Source organism: Biomphalaria glabrata, chromosome 8, assembly GCF_947242115.1.
Source record: "Biomphalaria glabrata chromosome 8, xgBioGlab47.1, whole genome shotgun sequence".
Classification (NCBI taxonomy): domain Eukaryota; kingdom Metazoa; phylum Mollusca; class Gastropoda; family Planorbidae; genus Biomphalaria; species Biomphalaria glabrata.
Window position 1 is genome coordinate 26,379,022 of NC_074718.1, and position 25,541 is coordinate 26,404,562.

The 25,541-nt window shown below is 36.1% G+C and overlaps 1 protein-coding gene across 1 annotated transcript in view; it reads left to right on the forward strand.

Annotated features, from left to right (window-relative positions):
- Nucleotides 1-6,406: 6,406 nt before the first annotated feature.
- LOC106070808 (BTB/POZ domain-containing protein KCTD12-like) overlaps nt 6,407-25,541 on the forward strand; it is a 134,356-nt gene continuing 115,221 nt past the window's right edge. Inside the window, exon 1 of the mRNA XM_056038189.1 lies at nt 6,407-6,690. The gene's annotated coding sequence lies outside the window, so the exon portion shown is untranslated. The remainder of the gene's footprint in view (nt 6,691-25,541) is intronic.

The window sequence follows — 25,541 nt, forward strand, 5'->3', positions numbered from 1 at the left end:
ACATTATTAATATGGACAAAAGCTAGAGGCTTGGGCAGTCGGGTAGAAGGCTATGACATTGTCGTGTTCAGATGGTCACTGGACGAGTAGATCTGAGTGAGTCTCTTGGTATTAAGTTCAGCCTAGCGTTCACACAGACTAATATCCAATATGGGCTTAAGAGCGAGTTGTTTCCCCTTACATGTTGCTTGGCTTGAAATTTGTTTTTAAACAAAGTACTTTTTTTTATTTTTTGAGTTACAATAAACTCCCATAAGGGGTAGGACTAATAAACGTGCGAAATTCAACTTCTCATCAATACGTATATTGTATGTGATGAGGTCTGAGAAGAATAACTAGATTTCGGTGAGATTTTTTGTCCTATGATGCTTAGTAAGAGTTTTATAGTATATTTCCCCGTTACTATAAAACATTTTTAGCTGGTTTGAAAAAGTGTGTCACATTTTTGGTTGTCCCCTCAAAAGGGCAAATGTAGCTATTAGTTTTGTGTGGTTGGTCCGTCTGTTTGTCGGTCTCCCACGTTTAGATTTCGTAAACTAGAAAGGATATTAGAAATCCAATTTTATTTATTTATTTTTGAGCTGGCAAAGATCCGCTGCAACGGTTGCTTTGTATTTTTTCAATTGAAACAATGTTGTTGTTCAACTTAAATTTGATGTCCATTTTGAAACTCCTAAGCAAATGCAAATGTCTTAGCATCCGAAACATGTAGAACATATTACAAACAGCAGTGTTTCCCAAACTGTGTTCTGCGGGGCCTGAATAGGTGTTCCAAGAAGTACTGGAATAATGAGCTAGCCGTTAGTGGGCCCAAGGACACGCATTGCAGAACACATTAAATTAAGGGCACTTAACCAAAGGGAAGGGCTTCTTCTATACACCATGAATGCGAGATTTACTCGTACTGTATCTAAACAAAACTCAGTTTATGACATCTTGAGACTTTTCTGTTTCTGTCCCGTAATGTACGCGTCCAGGTCACATGGTTGGAAGAAATAAGTTATTTATAGCAAATGGAATTCGAAAAGATACCCTTGATGACGCGTCAAGGTCTTACTGCTCATAATAGACATTGGAATTTCCACAGTACTAAAATTAGAACACTAATTTGCGGAATAAAAGCGTTTTATTTTGTAGAGAATTTCTATCTTAAATCTTCACAAAAATAAGTATTTCCGGCAATACGATGGGGTTTGGATGGTCAGACCTAGTTCTGAACAAACAACCTAAATATTAATCAACCCTATAAACTTACCGAATCAGTTTCACTATACAGCTAACGTTTGTTATTTACTTCAAGTGTAACATCTTACACGGTTCCCAAATGGTGGTCTTCTATAACGTCTTCAGAAATCCTCAATGGTGTCAGAAATCTTCCTTAACAAACAGACATTTCTGAAGTGATTCCTTATTGACATTCATGGGATGCTGATATATTTGTTGGCAGACTCACAGCAAAGATGGAGGAAAAAGAAGAAGATGGCATCTTCTGAAATAGATTGCAGAAGTGTGAATTGGCGGCAGCGATGACGTAATGATGACAAGAAGATGACATCTAAATGTCAATACCATTTATCGTGAGGACTCAAATATTTACATTCTCAGCGAGTTTCGTCATCTGGTGTTCAAGGAGCATATTGACATGTCGATAAGTCAGAGTTCTTACAAAATCTTGACAGTGCCAGATTTATAGTTAAAAACGCCCTATGATGTAAAAAGCTGTAGGCTCAACATGAAAATTAACATTATTAAATAATTGCGCTTTTTTTGAGAAAACATCGATTGACTTTTCTTTTTTCTTTTTAATTTGGATTGCTGTTTTGTGTGTTTGTGTGTTTTACAAAACAACTTAATCACCCAAAGACCGACAATGCAACATAGGTTCTGAAAATGCTGACATTAAAAAAAGTTTAGCAAGTCAAAGCGAGGTATGATGCTATTACTAACACTGTCATCATAATGCTCCTAGTTCATATAGGAGATTAACAAAGTTGCGAAACATAATCTTTTAAAGTTTACACTTTAAGGCCGCATTTAAGTATTTTGATGACCCGGGCACATTTCTGTTTTGAAAGATTTAATAAAAATTCACTTTTTAATACTTATCTACTAGCCAGCCATATTTTAGAAGAAAGAGAGTACTTGTAAATTTTATCTAATTTTACTACTTTAAAAAAAGTTTTAATTATTTTTAATGCAATTTTTGTGAATTAAAAAAAAAAAGTATATTTTGTGTTTACGACAATGGGAGACTTTTAAAATCTATTTTGTTGAGGTCCCATTTTTAGTGGAAGTCCCGGGCTATGGCCCCGCCTGTTTTGCCTTAAATCTGGGCCCGACTACAGTAGTTTGTGTTTTTTCATGTATGTACTATGTGTATTTTTTTAATTAAGAGCTCAGAGGAAGAGAAATTTAACTCTTTCTCTCCGTATTTATTTTTCTCGTTCCGATAATATTGTTCGTTTTTCTCATTTGTATTTCACTGTGTCCTGTAATGATTAAAATTCAATCACTTTTGTGTTTGTAATCAGAAAATGTTATGTTTGGTATTGAATTATAGGAGAATGCATGCTCTTTTCAAATAACACAAATTAAAATTTATAATTCCAAAAACCAATTGAGTTTTATGGGAGTCAAATCAACGTCAGCATCGTCAATTAGGAGAGAAATAGTTAATACATACTTGAGGCATGTTTGATGCGCTTACCACTTGATGTCCCGTGCGGCCCTCATAGCCCGCACTTTGCTAGGCTTCTGCCTCAAACGTGTCACTCTCAAGTCTCATATTGAGAGTGAATACATTGTACTCCGAGGTTGACCTTTCCATCCTGATACTATCAATATACATATTTTTTTGTCCTGATTAATAATAAGATTATTATGTTGTCTAATTTCTTTGCCACATTTCAATATTGTATTGTCTGGGTGTCAATGGGCACCATTATTAACCTATTCAGCACGAGTCACCAACTTTATAGTGACTTCATCTATATAGTTCAAGAATATTTCCATAAGCTGGTCCTTAATTTTACTGAAACCAAATATATAGAGACTAACACACATTTTTTCATAGAAAGATTTTGTTTATTTATTTATTTTTGCGCATATAGTAGTCCTTTGTTGTATCAATTAAAATGTCAATTCTTAAGCTTTACAAATCTATATTATTGGATATAGTTTTAGGGTAGAATTGTTTGAATAAATTAATGAAATGGGTAATTGTGGGAAGCGTGGTCGAGAGGCTAAGTACGCTTGAACTTGGCTTGGATTGGCTACCTATGAAGGGGGCTCGAGGTTCGACACCCGACTCGTGCAGAGTTGTATTTGCTGAGCGCCTAAAGGCAGCACGGAAAAAACCTTCTCCTAGATACCCCCCAACTCAGGGGCGGACTGGCTATATGGGCATTCGGGCAAATGCTCGGTGGGCCGGTACCAAATGGGCGGGTCTGGTCGTGACCAGATAATTTTTTTTTCAATTAAGACAACTTTTTTAAAAAGTGACAGCAGCAAGAAAGAGATGTTCAAGTTTTTTTTTGGACAATTAATTTTGTTTAAAATTCAACTAGAATATCAAAAACGTCAGACCGTAATGTTTTGTTATGTACGAGCGCCATGGACTTCAGCACTGCTTTGATGTCTTCGAGGTTGTGTTTGGCCTGATCATTTTGTTGGTCCGCATGTACAAACTTTTTGCTTTGTTCGAAGTCATTAAAGACGTAAATTCTTATAATAATGAACTGGTTTTATATAGCGCTGTTGTCACGTGTTTATTACGTTTATTTAACTGGCAGATCTCGATGCTATAAACTTGTGACATATGTGGGTTCGGAGGTGCCTTGATTATAGTTCAAACACTTTAATAATCAATGAAGTAACAAAGTGCTGATATATTTTCTTGAGTTTTAATTATTTAAAACTTGAACTTGAAACAATAAATGTATTTACAAAGATATATAAAACAGATACAGGATTCAGTGAAAATGATCAATGAGTAAATATTTACTTTAAAAACTAGCGACTTCTAAGTCTAACTTTCTAGCTCTCTCTCTCGTCTCAAGCTAACACTCCGCCTTTTATATCTTTCTTTAGAATAAAGAACCGCGACATCTCAATACCCATCCTTGACTCCTTGACCCGTTTACATTTAATTTTCCTTTTAATAGTTTTTGCAATTTAACCTACGTTAATTATGTTTCCCTGCTGCAGCCTTGAACTAAGCTTTAATCGGCGTCCTTCTGGCATTTAAGCGTGGGTACGCTGACCTGATTTGAGATAGGTACAATGTCCTCATTTTGTGAACAACGAGGTGTCACTAGGGACGTGACAGCTGTTACATCTGATATTTAATGAAAGGAGATTTATATTTTAAATAGTCAGGGCCGGATTTAAGGGAAGGCAGGCGAGGCTACATCCACGAGGAAATATATAGGTCGGTATCTCGACGTCTCTGAAACTTTTAATTATCTTTTTTTTTTTCATTTTTAACGCTAACACTTTAAAACTTAGGTCGGCTGGCAAAGTTGTCGTTAAGTGTCCGCTTGTGGCATGCTCGTAATATATGAATGCCGCTCCGGAGTTACGGCAGTACATCTACCAAGGGCATTACCAGCCCTTACCCTCCACAAACTCAAAATTTTACACTTCTTAAAACTAAAATTTGCATATTAAATGTTTAAAAAAATGCAATGTGAGACTAAATTTAGCATGTTTTTAGATATAAGTATTTTTATTCCTAAGTGGAATTTCATGAAAGCTTTTGAAAAACTATAGGGGGCCTCCACAGAAACCCTGCCCCGGGTCCCCACATACTTAAATCAGGCCCTATAAATAATGGGTCATGGTACATTCTTTAATTCTTATAAAATTCGCGTTTTTTGAGAATGTACTAAGACGAAGCAAGAGCTTTTCACATCTAACCGTTCTGCTTACTCTAGTCTTTAAATGGAATAGGTTGTTTGAGTCAGCCAGGAAAACCAACGACTTATTAGACACCCAGTGGCATGACACATGAAATGCCTAGGACGCAATTATCTTCTTTTTTTTTTAAAGTAACATCTGTCATCTATAAGTAATATTATAACGTAACATTAAATACTATGGTAACCGAGGGCAAACACTCCACGAAAGATAAAGGTGAAGAGATATTTTTTTACAAGATATTAGACGATCACAACATAAAAGTCTTATGAGTTCATTTAGCTGCTCTGGCCTGCAGGGTTCGCTGTCTCCGCCCCTGCCTTCCACTAACATACACCGTTCACTGCTGCCGCCTATGTCTTATCGTTCCAACAGGGCTCTCTATCTTGCCACTAACACAGGTCACATTACGTGTTCTCTCAGGAACAATAGTATACATACACTAACAGGAATGACCCTTTCCAGTTTCCTCACAAGACTTCTTCCTGACCAGACAAACTACACTGCTTCTTCTGACCCGCTTACCACACTGGTAATGATCCCTTCTACAACTCAGGCGGTTCTAAGCTTCTAACCTATCTCTATTCTGTCTCTCTATCTACTTGGCTGGAATCAACAGTCCACCATCTTGTTTCTACCCACTCACTCGTCTTTAACAGTGCCCTGATGTGCACCATTTGCTTCAATATAGAAGCAGAGATATAACAATATATTCATTTCAAACTCATTAAGGCTGCTATTGTACTGTTTATGGTTTTCAGACTACATACATGTATAAATAAAATACAGTATGTAATCCTACGCACCCAGTATCTGATGCATTATCAAACTTTATCTACATATATTATACACATATAATATGACATGTCACTTGTGAGCCGGGTTATATGGTAATGCCCGGGCCGATTTTGATACCCAGTCCACCCCGCCCCAACTGGTCCAGAAATGAGATTGGACCAAAGCGCTCTGAGCATGCTAAATGCATGAAAGTAGCGCTATATAAAAGCCATATTTTATTTATTTATTTATCATTATTCCTCTTTAAAATCATAACTTTAAGAGTCCAGTTGGAGAACAAATGCTTTAATTTTTTTATTAGGTCAAGAAGAGGCGTAGCTAGAGTGGGGGATGGAGGGGGAGAATTTAAAAACCCCGGGCCCCCATTTGAGTGTTTTTTTACATTAAATGTTAAATATTACGCAAAATGCAGGGGCCCAAAGAGTTCAAGCCCCCAAATGATGGCTAATTCTTAGCTGCGCCACTGACTGAAATAAAATAAAAATAAACATAGAAAACTAGTGCTAGATCGCTGCAAAAAGAGACAATTAATAATTCGTTAGTCTGCATGAATTGTGAACAGAGAATAGTTTAGTTGAAAACACTGGATGTACGTAATGAGGGTTTGAAGTGGAATCAAAGACACTGACTGACACAGCGTCTGCTGCAACGAGCCACTAGTAAATGCAGGTAAGACCCACAGCACCACTCACTCGCCTCTCAGTACTAGACACACATCATCATACCTAACACTCAACCACATTCCCACCATACAGACTTGCATGATAAAGAAGAAGGTAGGAATACAAAAAAAAAAACCCTGTCAAAACCAAGCTAGGTGTGTGTTTGCCTTGCCACCAAATTTCTGTTATAGTGGAGTACTTACTAGGTGAACGTTGTGTGACCCGTGTGAGCATCGACCTAACGAAAGGTATCGGACTCACAGACACTCATTGGAACGAAGGTGTATGTACCTGGATTCTGTGCTATGTTCAGGTAAGCAAGATCCCTGTGCATGCTATGCTACAGTGTACTAATTACTATGTTCTTTAGTCACCAACTTTTATAGTTTCTTTAGTGTAGATACTGTTAATTGTTTGTTGTTAGGTTAAGTTTCTATCAATCTATCTATCTATCTATCTATCTATCTATCTATCTATCTATCTATCTATCTATCTATCAATCTATCTATCTATCTATCTATCTATCTATCTATCTATCAATCTATCTATCTATCTATCTATCTATCTATCTATCTATCTATCTATCTAACCATACATTCAATACATCAATATTTCTCTTTCTATCTCACTCTCTCTCTCTTTCTCTCTGTATAAATCTATTGGAGACTTTAACGATAAACTAAATGCTAAATTTAATAACTTATTATCTTCTTTTTGAAGTAAAGTCTGTATTATATAAGATAAGATAAGAAGATATCCGTAACAAATTTCCTTTATAACCGTTAGTTAGTCTTTTCTTATCTTATTTTATATAATACAGATGTGACTTCAAAAAGAAGATGATAAGTCGTATGAATCCTGTATTCACTCATGCATATTAACCAATGACCTAAATTCTTTCAAGTCACTGGTTTTCCTGGCTAGCTCAGGCAACCCATTCCATACTCTAATAGCACTAGGGAAGAAGGAGCATTTGTACTAATTTGTCCTAGCATATGGAACTAATCGTGTCCATATATTTATGTGTCTTTCAGAGTATTTTATTAAACTTTGTTTTTGTATTTGAAGATTATGGTTCAGTGTTTTATGTATAATTGCTACTTTACTTTTAAGTCTTCTACCCTGAAGGCTTTCTAAATTTAGTTATTTTACTAAAGGTGTTACTCTAGTCAAATGTGAAAATGGGGTTTGTTATGAATCTCACTGCTCTATTTTGTGTCATTGTCAGTGTCGTTGTAACTTCACTGTGACATGTTACATCTAGGAAATACATGACGCCACAATGATGTTACAGTCGTAGAGTGAAAGTGTAGTACTTTTATTCTTGAGATAGATTTGTGATTATACAATACTAAGAAGTGGACACTATTTTCCCATACCTTTAAAAAAAAAATAGCTTATTGATACTTCCTTTATTTTTTACACCGGATTCACAAAAAAGCTTACTGTTTATGCTATGAAAATCTAATATATGTTCTCCCGTAGACATAAAGTTATATTTAACAAAAGTATTCACATAATATACACATAATTAAATATACTTTTTAAACAAGATTACATAGGCAGCTAGTGTTACAGCCTAAAGTCAATAATATTTGAATGTGAACTTCTCATCAAACCCGCAATTAGTGTATCCCACTTCTGACACCATGTAGAATATTTTGTGTTTATACAAATAACAAACTAATGTTTTAGAGGAAAGACATATTAGGAACTCATTTATTACGTAAACACAAGCGGTGATGCATTGACTCGATAGTGTGCAAATGTACATATCCCAATATGTTACACACATCTACATGAGTACCTGTAAAAAAAAATCCAGTAATATCAATGGTGGCAGTTTTCAGACGCATGACACACAATGTGTATTAGATTCACAGCTCCTGCATTACATATAATCCCAGGAAATCAGCCTCTAAATATACCTTTTGTGTTGAAGAATAAAGAAAAAAAGATTTTGTTATTGATTATGTGTAGTTCATATTATTTCAATACATTGAGATTTACGTTGAATTATTGTTGTTACTCCGAAGATGTGCTTAATTGTTTATTGTAACGATTTCAACTGAAATTACTGAGAGGATTTTCATTTGTTAAGAACAAATGTGCTTTTGTATTTTTAGTTCATGTTTGCTTTCATCATTCTCAGAAATGTGAAAACATGTCCTTTTACATGCATTGAATGCAAAATAACGGACCCACAGGGTCTATCTACGAATTTCTAAGAAAACAATTTTTCTGTTGACTTTAGTCATATACTTTTAATTTGCTTAAGTTTGAATAAAAAGAAACATAACTTTCTTGCGTAATAGATGTCCCATTCTTATACATATATTAAATTAAATAAACTCATTCTACAGTTAATTTGCTCTTCTAGTGCATTCTAGTTAACAGGATATACTTTAACTTTTAGCATTCAGCCTACGCAAGTTGAGGTCCACACATACAAGAAATACATATTCGCCAAGGGGAGATGTTTACAATAAAGCGTATTCACAATTATCTGCTCTTTGTTTACTTTTCATGGTTAATTTGTGTCTACAGTGCCAAAAGTACCAGGATGGCTATCTGGTTGTTTGGTATACCCTCCCTCTGGACTGTCGTCTCGATCTACCCGCGTTTGAACCCTGCCCGCCCCATTCTCCTTCATCCTACTAAGGGTTTGAGTTAGGATGTAAAAATAAATTCACTTTATGTAAAACAAAACCATAAACAGAAATTTTAATGAAGATTTTTTTAAAAGTCTTAATTAGCTTATTTTGTTGACATTGAGCACTGGCAATCAAATGTCGAAACTCTCTCGCTTGTTGTACAAACTAATTGCTTATCATTTGTTAAGCTCCAGTAATCTTTATGTGTAACGTCCTTCACATTGTTTAGAATAGTTGACAATCAAAGATTTACGTATACTTCCGTAGTCTGGTCATGGAATATGCCCAAAAGTCTGGCGTTTATCGATTCGCCCCCATTTTAGGAACATCTCCAATGATAATGATCTGACTGTAGCATTGCTATGTCTTTACCTTGATAATGAGCCTAGTGGTCTGACTTGCAGCGTGTTTCTGAAATTAGTTTTATTTACATTCAAAAACTAGACAGATTCGGGTTAGGGTTTGGGCTAACAATGCTGGGAATGTGGATTAGATTTGGATACTTTCCATTTTCAAACAGTAAGGCTATGGTTTATCTCGTGCTGTTCTGGCTTATTGGCGTTAATAAGCTCAATATAGATCTACAATTAAATCACTGGACTTATCAACGTAAACACATAGCTATGCGAGAACAAACAAAATATAAAAAAAAACAACAACAACTTATGTTAAATGTATTGTTGTAGCTCTCTAAGGCAGGCACTCAACGAAAGACAGGTCGGCAACAGTAAACGATGTATTTATTTATTATAACTAGTATAAGCATCAACAAATAGTAATAGTTACTAGTTAGACTTGGACGTCTGCTATAAAGTCACAGGGAGTAATATGTCTTAAGTTCTAAGAGTCCTACTTCATACCAGAACACAGAACAGACCACCGACACACTTCCCAGTGTCGCTCCAGGTCTCCCACACAGTTTCCAAGTATCACACAGGACAGCACTCAGCACCAGACTGTTCAGACTCCCATGACTTTTAGCCGGCTCACAACAGTCCTTCTTCCTGTCTCTATATGTCTTTCACTAGTCGTGTTCAGTAGTGCTCAGATGCGCACCATTAGTGTAGCGCGGGAGCGGGGTTACAACAGTATCAATTAGTTTGGATCAGTCGTGTAATTAAATTTGTAGTAAAACGATAATTTACAAAGAGGGCTAATTCAGCTTATAACACCACTTCCGTCAAGTAGTATTTATTTCCCTTGTTTGAGATACCAAACAACGTAATTTATTGCCAATAGTTTATTAATTAAGTGGTATTTTTTAATATTGATTCTTGAGTTGTGAAGTAAAAGAAATAATGGTGCAAAACTTCAGCTTGATACGAGATTGTGTGCCTGAGAAATAACGTGTACAAACTTTTGGCCAGACAGACAGACAGACAGACAGAGTGAGATGATATAAGCTTTGTAAAAAGGAACGATTTTCAATGCCTATAGCAAAAGCATGCTGATTGCCCTATGGTCCAATCTTTTTGTTGACCTGTGAGCAGGCCCGTTCCTAACAATTGCGGGACCCTATGCGAAACTAATTGCGCGGGGCCTAGTCTGGGTGTGAATAAGGTTAATAAGTGAAAGTTAAGATTTTGTATTAGAAAATAAATTCGACTTTGCATTTTATTCATTCTTTACTAAGTACGGAATTGCGATCAAATCAGCTTTACTTTACGAACCTTGCAACCTATGACATATTTATATGCCAATGACTTTAAAAGTAAATAAGGTATTGGAATTTTAGGTTTAGGTGAAAATTCGTCCGATTAATATATTTTATTACATAAAAGCTGACATTGCCTTTTTATTTTAACGCGCGTAGGATTGGCGTTTTGGCGTTGTCCGTAATGAATGACCCCCACAAATGTTAATTTTGTCTATTTTTTTAGGAGAAATTTTATAAATGCAGGACATTTCTAGGACTTTTTCGTATATATTTTACAATTTAATAATTACTCATAGAATTAGCGCGGGGCGTATGAAAGCGCGGGGCCCACTGCGACCGCATAGGTTGCAGTGGCCTAAGACCGGCCCTGCCTGTGAGGTAGGAAGTGGTAAGCCATCTGTGAGAACATTTTGTGCTGCCTTTAGGCGCGGAATAAACACAACTCTGCACGAGGCGGGATTTGAGCTCGGGCCTCTTAAGTTAGCCTAGCCACTCAGCCACACATGTCACAGGAAGAGCTACAATTAAAAAGAATGATTTGGGGGAAATAGGGGGGGGGGGTGCTGAATGTGCAAACATACAGAGTGAAGGGGAGTGAATGACGATGTATAAACAGCAGACGATGTGTGCATAAACATGTCGTTATGTTATTTACTTTGGCGCGTCCTCGTGACTCGTCACGTGACTGGTTAGATTGAATAGATCAGACGATTGGATAATGTGGTAGCGTCAGACAAAATTATGCCGAAGTTTTCTAGGGATAGCTGTGGGACTTAGGCTTTACTTCCGGTAAACGTTTGCTATTTACTTGGGTTTGTTATGATTTCCCTAAGCAATTTAAAACAATATAAAAACGACACAGGAAAAAAAAAAATATGCCAGTTTTTATATTACACAAGCCAGCCAAAAATTATTTTTCTAGTTGATAAATTGTCCAGAAATCATTTCAAAATAATATTTTTAACTAGTATTTTAAGAATCTTAAGTGTTTTAGTAGAAGTCCACGAACATATAATTAGCAGTTGTGCGTGAATATTGTGTGTGTGTGTGTGTAAAGTCAGTAAAGTCCCCCTTTCAGACATTGCGGTCTATAGGGCAGACAACGTTAAGGTCATCTGTTTCTTTGGCCAGCACAACGACCAACCTTCTTTAGTTTCCCCAACTAAAGTCAGGTAACCATTAGAGTTGGGTGAACTCAGGGGCGCCCTTAAAAATCCCGAAATTCAAAATCGCAGTCTTCACCGAGATTCGATCCCAGGATATCCAGGTTTGGAAGCCAAGTGTGTGTGTGTGTGTGTGTGTGTGTGTTTATATTCTGTGCCTCCTCCCGATATAGTTTGAACACCATCCAATGAGTCGGACTGCTATCACATTCCTCGCAGGCAAAAAGGAAAGAGGCGTAGAAGCCACATTTGAGACCCAAAGGAAAGCTACTGCTGAAAAAAAGGCGCCGATGACGAAAAAATAACTTCGGTTCTTCAGAATAGCTTTGTCTGCTTTTGATACAGCTAACTAAGAAGGTCACATCTGGGTCTGCGAAGCCTTGTAAAATATTGCACTTTACCTTCATCTCTGGACTTTTAAGATCATTTCTTGTGTTCCGTGTTTCACATATTTTTTTGGGGGGTTGCTCTTTTTAATGTGCTGTATTTTGTTAGATGTGTTTTTGATGTTCATGTTTAGGCCAAGAGTGTTTCCCTGATCTGTTTACCACATGTGATTTTTTTCTCCTTCTATCGCTGATAAACCAGCCAATGAACTATTGAGAGTTTAGGCTATTTATAGAATCTAGGACTGGTACACGTCTGTATGCTGTGAAGGTTGTTTATGGAACAAAATACTTCTTCCGGGCTGATGATTGAAAGAAGCAAACACAAAGGTGGTTGAGGAAACATGAATCTAAGACAAGGTCAACACCAAGTCATTGTTCTGATACTTGGGGGCTGCAGTTTGACCAGCAAATGCTCCAGGTTGGAATTCATATTCTACATTGACACCTAATATCGAATTCATACGTCTCTGATTTAGTAGTAGATGAGGCAAGGTGAGATGAAGATGAGCCATGATTTTTTACGCGGAAACCCCGAAACCCGACCTGGCTACGTTCATGATATGAGGTGATGATGCTAGTTAGGTTAACGAAAAAAAAGTTCTGACAGTAATGAAGCGTGAGACAACAAAGGTTCTGAAAATACTGACGTCTCTCGCGTTAGCAAGTTAAAGCGTGGTATAAGCTTTACAAATCTATATTATTGGATATAATTTTAGGGTAGAATTGTTTGAATAAATTAATGAAATGGGTAATTGTGGGAAGCGTGGTCGATAGGCTAAGTACGCTTGAGCTTGGCTTGGCTTAGCTACCTATGAAGGGGGCTCGAGGTTCGACACCCGACTCAGGCGGAGTTGTGTTTACTGAGCGCCTGAAGGCAGCACGGAAAAACCTTCTCCTAGATACCCCCTCCCCCCACTGGTCCACAACTGAGATTGGACCAAAGCATGAAAGTAGCGCTATATAAAAGCCATAATTTAATGAACCTTTCCCTTTTCAACTAAAGACCTTTCTTTAAAAATTCATCTTTACCTTTGACAACAAGATGGCATATAATACAACTTTCCAAAGTAGCCCAAACAAATTACAAAAAGTTGTTTTGTTACACATTTGTTTGTCCGAAATGTGTCTTTAGTATTGCAAAAAAGCCTGTAGAAGTTACAAATAAATATTTTATTTTTCAGTCACAAAAATGGTTCTTTCCTGGATATTACAGAATATTAATTTTATATATATATATATATATATATATATATATATATATATATATATATATATATATATATATATATATATATATATATATATATATATATATATATATGGAGACAGTGCGCTTTTGGGGGCCATTCGTTTATTGCACTGCAACTTTAGCTATCGATGTTTCAGCTGATTTATATTTGTCTTCATACTTGAAGCATTGTGTGTGTGTGTGTGTGTGTGTTTGCTAAGTTTTTTTAAGATATAAGTGTGTGTTATTTAAATATTCTTTTTTCTGGAGAACAATAGAGTGTATTGTAAAATATTGCACTTTACCTTCATCTCTGGACTTTTAAGATCATTTCTTGTGTTCCGTGTTTCACATATTTTATATACTAATACTAATACATATACTACTTCACTTAAAGGTCCGCCTTGCTGTGCTTTCCTATATCTCTACCTAAGAGCCGTGAGGTTGTCGAAACGGAAACTCCTCTTCATGATGTTGTCCTTTTAGCCAAAACTCAGTTGAACACTTAGTCTGAAGTGGTTTTGCTTATCCGAAGCAATCACACACACATACTACTTATAGACCTTGTTGTTGATTATCAGTTCTATTTAGATTAAACAGCCGACACTAAATGAGTAGCAAAAACAACAAGGATGTTTATCCTACTTGTACGAGTCATCATACGGTAAGCCCCTGATTGACATTAGAAAGTTTATCCCCCTTTGTTTCTGTTTAGACATGATACAAGTACCAATAGCATCGCCTTCTCTAGGACCTAAATTTCTCCGCGCATCGGGAGCAAGCTATAAAGATAATGTATTTGACCACTTAGGAACCAGCAGCCATAAAATAAATTGAGGCATGCTTGAAAGAGAAGTGTATGAATGGTAAAGTGGAAAGGCTTACCTGGAAGGCTTTGTATTTTAAATGCGATTCTCTCTATAGTTACAAGCAATGTATAATAATAGTCTCATCAAGTCTTAATACCAACGTAACCAGACAAGAGAGGCTATCAACGTGTATACGTTACCAATGATCAAACTTGCTAACGTTCAGTAAGTCTATTATCCTTGAATGTTATTAAAATAAAGCGTCAGATAAAATATAAGTAAAGAAAGATGTAACTTTACCAAAGGCAGGGACATGATCAAGAATCTGTCGAACACAAAAATTAGAGTAATGTTCTCTTGTGGTTATGACGTAAGGACCTACCAATACACTACCGGGTAGGATTTGTGTTCTTTGTAGAGTTAGTAAGTTGTTTTTTAAAGACGGTACCACTGCATAATTTATATTGTAATAACTGAAAGGGAAACTCCGATGGTTTTGACAATTTTTGATATAATATGTGTTTTGATTTACAGATAATGAATATATGATTCTTTTTTTTTTCTTTGCAATAATAACTTAGTAATTGATGTTTTTCCGACGTAATTTTCCTGCGCATGCAAAACAGTCAGGGTTTCTATGTGACGTCACAAAGGTGTTTTAATCTATTGACTTATTGTATAAGAGGAGACCATACAGCAAAGTTTACATTCTCGTAAAATAAATATATCTTAGCCTATGCAGTTAGATCTAGGATCTTGTTAGCTAAGAAAAAATGCGTATTAAAAGTAGATTTACATGCTTGACTAACCACGGCAGTGTGTATTTTCTCGCCAGACCACTCAACACACAACAAACACTATCGCTTGGTTGTCTTGTCATGACCGACTACACGTAGTCTTGACTAGCCTTACACTGACCAGTTTGTTCGAATCAGTCAGACACACGATCTATTTACTTCTTGGGAATGGGAGAGGCTTAGATGAAAATGTTACTCTTTTTCTCGAGTTGATTATCCTAATGCTTTTAGATCTATCTATACATGTATATACATCATGGGCGTAGCCAGGGGGGGGGGTTCTTGGGGTTCAAACCCCCCCCCCCCGAAATGAAATCCCCCCCCCACAGGGGGGTGGGGACGGAATTAAGTGACTGATTTTTGCTTTCATTTTGTTTATTTTAGGTGAGATTTTAATACTAAATCATCACTTACCACAGCACAGCCGAGGCAGTTTTGAGTTAAAAACCCTCTACCAGGGGGTTTTGAGTTTAAATCCCCCTACCAGGGGGTTTTGAGATTTAAAAAACCCCTATCAGGGGGTTTTGAGTTTAAAACCCCCTACAGGGGGTTTTGAATTTTAAACCTCCTACCAGAGGTTTTTGCAGTTAAATCCCCCTCTTCTATAAAACAAAACAAAAAAAAAATGCAAACAACAATCCCTAAATTCCAACAGCACAGTTGAGGAAGATTTTGATTTTAAAACCCCATCCAAAATTTACGATAAACCCCATCTTCAATATAAAAAAGCAAATTACACACTTAAAATTATATGAGCGTAGCCAAAGGGGTTTTGAGTTTAACCCCCACCCCCTTTCCAGTTGGGGTTTGAAGCTAAAAAGTACCTCTTCAATATAAAAAAAAAGCAAATTACACACTATAAAATCTATGAGCATAGCCAAAGGGGTTTTGAGTTTAAATTCCCCTCCTCCAGATGGCTTTTTCTTTAAAGTTTAAAACCCCTCCAGATAGTTTTGAGTTTAAAATTCCCCTACAGAGCGTTTAGAGTTGAAAACCTCTCTCTTCGATATTATTTTAAAGCAAACTACAGTCACCAAATTCTATGATCGTAGCTAAATGGGGTTTTGAATTAAAAACAAAACAAACAAAAAAAACAGATTTTTTAGTTTAAAACCCCTCAACAGATGATTTGACGAAAAAACTTTCCTTTTCTATATAAAATCTAAAGCGAAATACAGGCATGTAATTCCTAGAGCGTAGTCAAGAAATGTTACAAATTTCTACCAGTGGCTTCGGCTCCATTAATAAAGTGTGAATAGTCTTCTGCCGAAATTGAAAATCATTAAATGTGTCTCAACAAAGATGGCTAAGACAGATTTTAGGAGTCAGTCATAGAGATCGGGTCTAAATCAAAGAAATCATATGCCGAACTGGGAGTCGAATCCTTAGTAAGGTTGTGACAGAGCGTCGCATGAGGTATTGCGGGACATGTTTTCCGACAAAATGAATTACGCAAAATAAGAGTTGCGGAAACAGCTTGCCGGAAAATGCACCGAACGGCGCTAGAAGGTCTAAGTCGGTAAGAATAGCACATTTTTAATAGCAAGATAATGCACTGTAGATACCTCAGAATATGCATTTTGTTGGCTTTCAATACCAGAAATAGTGCTCGGCGGAGGGGCTTCGCCCCGCGCTGGGGGAGCGCTGCGAACTCCCCCAGACCTCCTTGCTAGCAAGGGCGGGGAGTCTACAATAAACAATAAACGTCAGAATGTAATAAAGATTAATTATGTACACACACACACATATATATATATATAATTTTTTTCCGCGGGGGGGGGGGGTGGAGGTCGGGGGGGGGGGAATCTCCCCCCCTCCCCAAAACCCTCCCCGAAAAAAAATCCTGGCTACGCCCATGATATACATATATATAACTGCATCATAGCTCTGGACTAGGCCGTCACTAAGCTTAACAGCCTAACAGCTACTGTAATAATGAAGCGATACGATTGGTCAAATCTAGTTTCTCTTTCAGTATTGTTGAGGGAAGTGACGTATGAACTAGCTTAAAACAAAATCTCATAGAACCCCGTTTTTTTTTAATGTCAAGAATTTACTGACTAATTTATTAAATATAAATGTTTCTAAGCATTTAAATACAAAATGGTAAAATGTTTACTATTACAACTTTTTACGCAGAATTTAAATATGTCAATAACTCAAATTTAAAAAACGATCGGAGTTTCTCTTGAAGGTAGGCAACTCAACGAGATATAGGTGTGGAGACAACACAAACACATAGGACATCTGTCACAGCATCTTCATCTCGGCTCTAGACTTCCTTTCTCTAATGTCAACATCCTTCCTAGTCTGCGCACCTTCTGCACTATCTTGGATTGCGGTGTACATGGCGAGGTTATAACAATATGTTGAGTGACATTTTTCGAATATTGTTTAATTAGATTAATTAGTAATAGCTGTTTAGAATGCAATATATATATATATATCTGTTATATTAGTTTAACTTGTCGTTAACTATATATAATGTTTGAATTTGTAAAACCGATCTGATTCGATCCAATCCGAATAAAATGAGAAATGATACACAACCACCACCACCATCATCATAAAGTAGGAACTGGATTAACAACAAAAAAAGAAAACTATTTTATATTCCTTGTTAAGGTAGCAAAATATATGCGTCCAAATGGGCAGCTTAAGACTTTGATCTATTTCCTTACTAAGCATGGGGAGACCGAAACGAAATGTTCCATAGTCTTAGCCCAGATTGAAACTGTATACATTCAACAAGAATTCGATACGGTTTCAGGGTCAGCAATAGAGCAATAGAGATCACAGACAAACATCATTCGATTGGCTGCCTGGTCTTGTGATATGCACTGCGGACTCTCGTTACGATGACCCTGAGTTTGACCGATAACAGCGTCCATCCCCTGCCGTCCTGCAGGAGATAGAACATAATAATCTTCATGTCCGAAGGAACGTCCGAGACGTTTAAAAGAAGCAAATAAAATCATTAATCATTAGGTCAATGTCTCATTAGGTCAATGTCTCATTAGGTCAATGTCTCATTAGGTCAATTGTCTACAAAGCTAATTAATCTAGTCGATATGTTCAACGTTGAATAAAATCAAGAAACCAAACATCGACATCAACAACAACAACAGCAATACAACAACACAATAACAACACCACCACAACAATTCTACAAAATCGAGGCTTTGTCTTAATCTAATGATACTGAAAGTCTGATAGTATTTACTTCAGATTGAAGCCCTCCCCTTTCCTAACAGTCTAAAAAAGTCTACATCTGTTTATCAATACAATAAAGAATCACCGTCTTCTTTTACATCTATGATATGAAAGAGGAACAAACTCTAAACAAGGCAGACAATCTAGTTTAGTGTACATAACCCTGACCTAACTAATAAAAAAAATTTGTATGAAAGATCCTAGACTCGACAAGCAAAATAAAAAAATACTGAAAAAAAAAACGAAACATATCTAAGGAAAATTATTCTACATTTAAAAGTATATCTCTAAATATTGTAGAAGTTATTTCCCTTATTTGTTATCAAACACAATAACTAATTACTAATAATTAATTAACTAATTGGTTGATTTTGTCATTGATTCATGTTTTGTTAGGTACAATAAATAATTATATTTAAAGTCTCAACTAGATACTAGAAAGGAAGAGGGAGAAATAACATGTACTGTAATGTAAGAGGACAAAAGCCACATATAGAGCCATCTCTGTGAATACTAAAGGATTAATTACACCTGCTGGTATCAAACGAAAAGCAAAGTAACAGTAATTAATTGAATAATTGTTTATTCTCTTAATTGGTACAAGCATTGTCTTTGCCATTAAATAATAGTTAAAAATTTCAACTTGATCCGACAAAGGGTGTAGGAGAAATAACGTGTTCAAACTTTTCACCAGACAGACAGAGTAATCTTTGTATAGGAAAATGATTTCATTTCCTGTCATTCTGTACCAAGCATGTTAGGTTCATCTCTCAGCTGGTGTTTTCCTATTGCTTAGAGTTGCATCCCCTTCAAAACACAACAACAACGTGTGTCTGATTCTATTATCTCCCCTTTTTTATTTCTTGTCTTTTTCTCTCCCGAGACTATCAGAAGAAGGTCCCAGGCTTCGACGTGAACCAACTGTTAGAGAGAGGAGGTAGGGAGAGGTCAAGCTCGTGCTTCGAATGTTACTAGCAACGACCTCGACCTTCGCATGTCTAAAAATAATATCAGACAACGAATTTCGTCAGTGTCTGGTTCATGGGCTCCCAATAAAAATATCAAATATTTAGAAAATGGTTTTCGACCCTGCACTTCCCCTGCGTGGCGTACTCTGGGTGGGTGGTCTTAAAGAGCTAAAGTGACCTTTCCCTAAGCCTCCTAACACAAATGAACTAAGAGTTATATATGTCTTGATATTTTTAGCAATGTACCCTAACCTATGGTTGTAGATCTTCCTGGAACAATATGATACGGCCTATGTATAGGTGGGTACTTCGTAGGCATCAGGATTAGAATCTCTCTCTCTCTCTCTCTCTCTCTCTCTCTCTGTGTGTTTGTGTTCATCGACATTTCAGGAGTACGTTGGTGAAATTCTAACGAGACTAAATTGACAAAACCCAAACTGTGACTCAACAAAATGAACAAAGCCCAAACTATAACTTAACAAAAAGAACAAAAAGCCCAAACTTTAGTTCAAAAATATGAACAAAGCCAAAACTATAACTTAACAAATATAAACAAAGCCAATTAACTATAACTTAACAAAATGAATAAAGCCAAAACTATAACTTAACAAAATGAACAAAGCCAAAACTATAATTCAACAAAAATGAACAAAGCCCAAAAATAAAATTTAAAAAAATATAAAAAAAAAGCTTAAATTATAACTCAACAAAATAACTGTTGGTCAAACTCTAACGCTTCTAAAAGAAGGTTGGTCAAACTCTAACGCCTCTAAAAGAAGGTAGGTCAAACGCTAACGCCTCTAAAAGAAGGTAGGTCAAACTGTAACGCCTCTAAAAGAAATGTGGTCAAACTCTAACGCCTCTAAAAGAAGGTTGGTCAAACTCTAACGCCTTTAAAAGAAGGATGGTCAAACTCTAACGCCTCTAAAAGAAGGTAGGTCAAACTCTAACCCCTCTAAAAGAAGGTAGGTCAAACTGTAACGCCTCTAAAAGAAATATGGTCAAACTCTAACGCCTCTTAAAGAAGGTTGTTCAAACTGTAACGCCTCTAAAAGAAGGTAGGTCAAACTCTAACCCCTCTAAAAGAAGGTAGGTCAAAGTGTAACGCCTCTAAAAGAAATATGGTCAAACTCTAACGCCTCTAAAAGAAAATTGGTCAAATTCTAACGCCTCTAAAAGAAGGATGGTCAAACTCTAACGCCTGTAAAAGAAGGTAGGTCAAACGCTAACGCCTCTAAAAGACGGTAGGTCAAACTGTAACGCCTCTAAAAGAAATGTGGTCAAACTCTAGAGCCTCTAAAAGAAGGTTGGTCAAACTCTAACGCCTCTAAAAGAAGGTTGGTCAAAATCTAACGCCTCTAAAAGAAGGTAGGTCAAACGCTAACGCCTCTAAAAGAAGGTAGGTCAAACTGTAACGCCTCTAAAAGAAATATGGTCAAACTCTAACGCCTCTAAAAGAAGGTTGGTCAAACTCTAACGCCTCTAAAAGAAGGTTGGTCAAACTCTAACGCCTCTAAAAGAAGGTAGGTCAAACTCTAACGCCTCTAAAAGAAGGTTGGTCAAACTCTAACGCCTCTAAAAGAAGGTTGGTCAAACGCTAACGCCTCTAAAAGAAGGTTGGTCAAACTCTAACATGATGATTAGAATTGATTAGGCGCACGAAGACGCCGGCATCTTGCCTCCATTCTGACGTCCTTCTCATGCTTGATCTCACGAAACATTCGCTACTACAAAGAGTCTGGTATTTACTCACTGGAACCAGAGCAGACTTTACTGATAGAGTATTTCCAGGACGGCATGGACTAACATCTTAAACCCTCCCCACCCCCTTTTTTTTTTCTCAGCTTCTAAGGATTAAAAAAATGAATCAATAAAATTTAATCTCATGAGAACGTGATTTTCCTTCAGGGTCAACGCAAGGTTGAGATTGTGTTTAAACACAACACAGAAATAAGTGGCTCGGGAGTGTTTAGAAGAGAAAACATCTCAACACAGAGGCGGCTTGGTCTAACAACATCTAGTTGATAATGTTGATCTAGTTGATAAAGTTGCATCAACATGCCTGGTATGGATCATTGTGTGGAAAAGGGAGGGGGTTGGGAGAAAAACTATGGTATTGTCTACACTCTTGAAAGTCCCAGAATGCTTTTTGTTTTTAAACACTCCTGGAATTAATTATTCTTTTGCGCTTTGTGCTGCTGTTATTGGAGATAAATGTTAATAAATGTATCTTTCACTGCACAATTAAATCTTCTTCACGTCTCAATGAGATTCCTAACAAAGACGTGTAGCGTCTAATTCTGGGATTTTAAATTTTGGGATCTTTGGGCGCATCTGAGTCCACCCAACTTTAATGAGTACCTGACATTAGTTGGAGAAAAGTAAAGGCGGTTGGTCGTTGTGCTGGCCAACCTCGTTAACTGTGGTGGGACGCAGACAAATCATTAGCCCTTTAAGGTAAGGTCTGAAGGGGGAACTTCACTTTCTTTTTGTTTTATTTATTATTATTATTTATTATTGTTATGTACAAAGACAACCTTTGAGTTTATAGGAAATGAGAATTGTGACCACGAAAAAGGATATATATATATATCTTATATCATTATGACAGTGGTTTGTATGGGCTGAACAAGTCAACAGATTATGTATAGCAATGTTTTGTATCAGTTGTGCGCGTTAAGCCCAGAGGGAGGTGAAAGCACTAGAGGGGTTTAGGGGAGACACAAACGTAAATGTTTGGATCCAGGGCGGCATCACTATAAACGTTTGTAAACAAACAAAAAACACAATCTATAAATTTAAGCAATCTTGAGTTCAAATTGTATTTGACATGCTTAGTGCGTCTGTCGCTAAAAAAAAACAAAAAACAAAAACAATGCAACAAAAACTGGCTTCCGGGCGCCAGCCACGGGCACAACTCAGGCGTGTAACAATTAAAAACAACATGACTGGCTTGAGATAGAATTTTTACAAAGCTTATATCAATATCACACTGTTTGTCTGTCTGTCTGTCTGTCTGGTAAAAAGTTAGACACGTTATTTCATCCACACCCAATCTTTTATGAAGTTGCATTTGTGCACTATTATTTCTTCTACCTGACAAAACAAAAGTCAATTTAAAAAAAAAAATCAAATTAGTTAACTAACTATTGGTAATTAACTTTTTTGGGGGTTATTAAACAAGGCGGATAGATATTATTTAACGGATGTAGTGACATGGTGGCATAAGTTAAATATATATATATTCATATCTATACTTTGTGTAGGTCGTGGGTTATAGGCTTGAAACTAACAGTATATAACTATACAACTTTATATTTTCATAACCATTGCGCTGGCACACTAGCCACAGTATCAATTCCTGAGACTTGAGCCCTCGATATTAAATGAAAACTGTACAACTTTTTGTTAAATGTATAAAATGCATTTTAAAAGTGATCACTGTAACCTTCAGTCAGATGTTGGATTCTTTCTCCCCCCTTGTTCAACATTTAAACAAGTGACAGAATCATAGTGCATTGATAATGCTACAAGCATGCACTGCTAAACAAAAAAATTAATGGTAATAATATTTCTAATAGCACAGATTTTTTATTGTTAGTCTAGAACTGTTACAAATTTAATTACACGAATGATCCCAACTAATTACACTTAATATCAGCTTTGTTGGAAAAATAAATATTTGTTATCTTTTCTCTCGTTCTATGTTGGTTAAATTTTGATTTTGTAAATGCCTACTTTAATGTCATCCCTCACTTGCTTCGTACTCCCCATCCCTCACTTACTTCGTACTCCCCATCCCTCACTTACTTCGTACTCCCCATCCCTCACTTGCTTCGTACTCCCCATCCCTCACTTGCTTCGTACTCCCCATCCCTCACTTACTTCGTACTCCCCATCTCTCACTTGCTTCGTACTCCCCATCCCTTACTTACTTCGTATTCCCCTTCCCTTAGTCTTCATCAGCAGAACCGGACTTACGGCAGGATAGGCGGGGCTACAGTCCCGGGTCCGCCACAAAAGAGATTTTAAAAGTCACCCCTGAGTCTTACTCTCCATATCTCAAAAACATACAAAGTAATTTTTTGTTTTGGATAAAAAAATGCATTTTAGAAAAAAATTGAACTTTTTGTTTAAAGTTGTCAAATTAGATGAAATTAACAAATACTCACTTTCTTTCTACTAAACTATGGCAGATAGATATCAGTAAGCCTATGTTTATTTATAAGTGTTACAAAGTGGATTTTTATTAAAGTTTTAAAAAAGCGCAGGGTACCTACACAAAAGTTCTGCCCCGGGGCCTCCAACTACTTAAATTCGGCCCTAAATAATAAACTTAAAAATAATATTAGTTTCGCCACTTTGTTAATTCTGTACCGGGGCCTCCACATCCTTAAATCAGGCCCTGTTCATTACATACGTTGAATTTTTTAAAAACTAATTTATCGTTAAGATGAAAAAAATGTAAGTTTTATATAAAACTCCTTTTATTTTATGTGTGTGAGAGGCTACCTTGCTGTGTTACAGGAGATATTTGCATCATTTTACAACATATAATTAGACACTACCATTGCTTTACTAAACAAGTAGGATCGGAAAAAAATCTTCAACAACCAAACAAAATACATATTTCAGCTCTGAGTGCAGATTTGCATTTCAATGTATTTGAGTAAAACAAGGTTTTTCTTCCCCATATGTTTCACTTTAATTAAAGTAGTCTTAAAGTAATGAGTGACACCAATGTAATTAAAGCAATGACCTTTCAGTGTAAGTCAAGCGATACGTGGAGTTATTGATCAGTGCTTTCAACGATGAAACCAGGCTAAGGCTTGAATGGTTTGTTTATATTTTTTAAAGCCTAGAACTAGCTTGAAACACTAGCAAAGGACATGTCAGGATGGATGTCAGATGCTTGTTTAATCCCCGTAGTGCTGCTGTCATAGGGTACATCGTTAGTAAAGTTAAATGAATGTTGAGGACATTATAGGAAAGTTAAATGAATGTTGAGGACATTATAGGAAAGTTAAATGAATGTTGAGGACATTATAGGAAAGTTAAATGAATGTTGAGGACATTATAGGAAAGTTAAATGAATGTTGAGGACATTATAGTAAAGTTAAATGAATGTTGAGGACATTATAGGAAAGTTAAATGAATGTTGAGGACATTATAGTAAAGTTAAATGAATGTTGAGGACATTATAGGAAAGTTAAATGAATGTTGAGGACATTATAGGAAAGTTAAATGAATGTTGAGGACATTATAGGAAAGTTAAAAGCTAACGTAGATACTAGTTGTTCATAATATAAATATTTAAATGATTTTCTCTCTTGTTTCATTAGTTATAATATACAAAATATGGTTAACCAGACTAACTCGCCCTTTGTTTACATTCTTTCCCTTGTAATTATAGTTAAAATTCTCAGAAATTGTTTTACATGTTTTTGTGTTTTTTAGCGGCCCCCGAAAGGAGAAAAGACACTATTAGTTTTGAATGGTCTGTCAGTCCGTCCCGTTTAGATCTCAGAAACTAAAAGAGTAAATGAAAATCGGGCATCATGATATTTTAGATAATTCAAAGATCTGATGCAACGGCACTTTTTCTTTTCCGAAAGTTAACCATCTAAATTTTAAAATTATATATGCAGGCGGATTTTTCAAAAAAATTACACCACTTTTAAATGAAAAACTTCAGGGAAGGTAATGCTTTTAAAAAGGTCACAGACTTCTTCATTAATAAATCAAGCTTCATTCATAGATTCGCGCATTGGTACAATAAATTTGCATCTAAGGTCGCAATGGAAAAGTATCATTGAATCAATAAAAAATATTTTTTCCATTAATTAACTAACTCATGGAATAGAAAACTGATTCAAATGTTGTTTTTTAAAGAAAATTTAATACGAAATTCGTTTCAATTGTAAGTTTAAAAAAAAAACGAACTGCATTTATAGTGCGCAGTTTTCACATATTCTAATTAGGCTTGACAACGATCTAAATTTCAATAATAGAGGCCAGACATAGATCTAGATTTAGATTTAATTGTATGAAACAATTTGAACAAAATTTACATTTATAATCCAATAAGACAATAGTTTATCTTTTAATAGATTAGGGCAAATTTATTTATTATGTAAGCAGTAGTTTCACATCAAAAAGTTAATCTGAAGCGAACAGCATAAGTGCACTATAACCCATTAGTAGGCTTACTAATCCTGATTATAATAGTGACCTACATCTATCTAGATTCTATTTCTAGATTTCTAAATTTATTCTAGATTCTAGT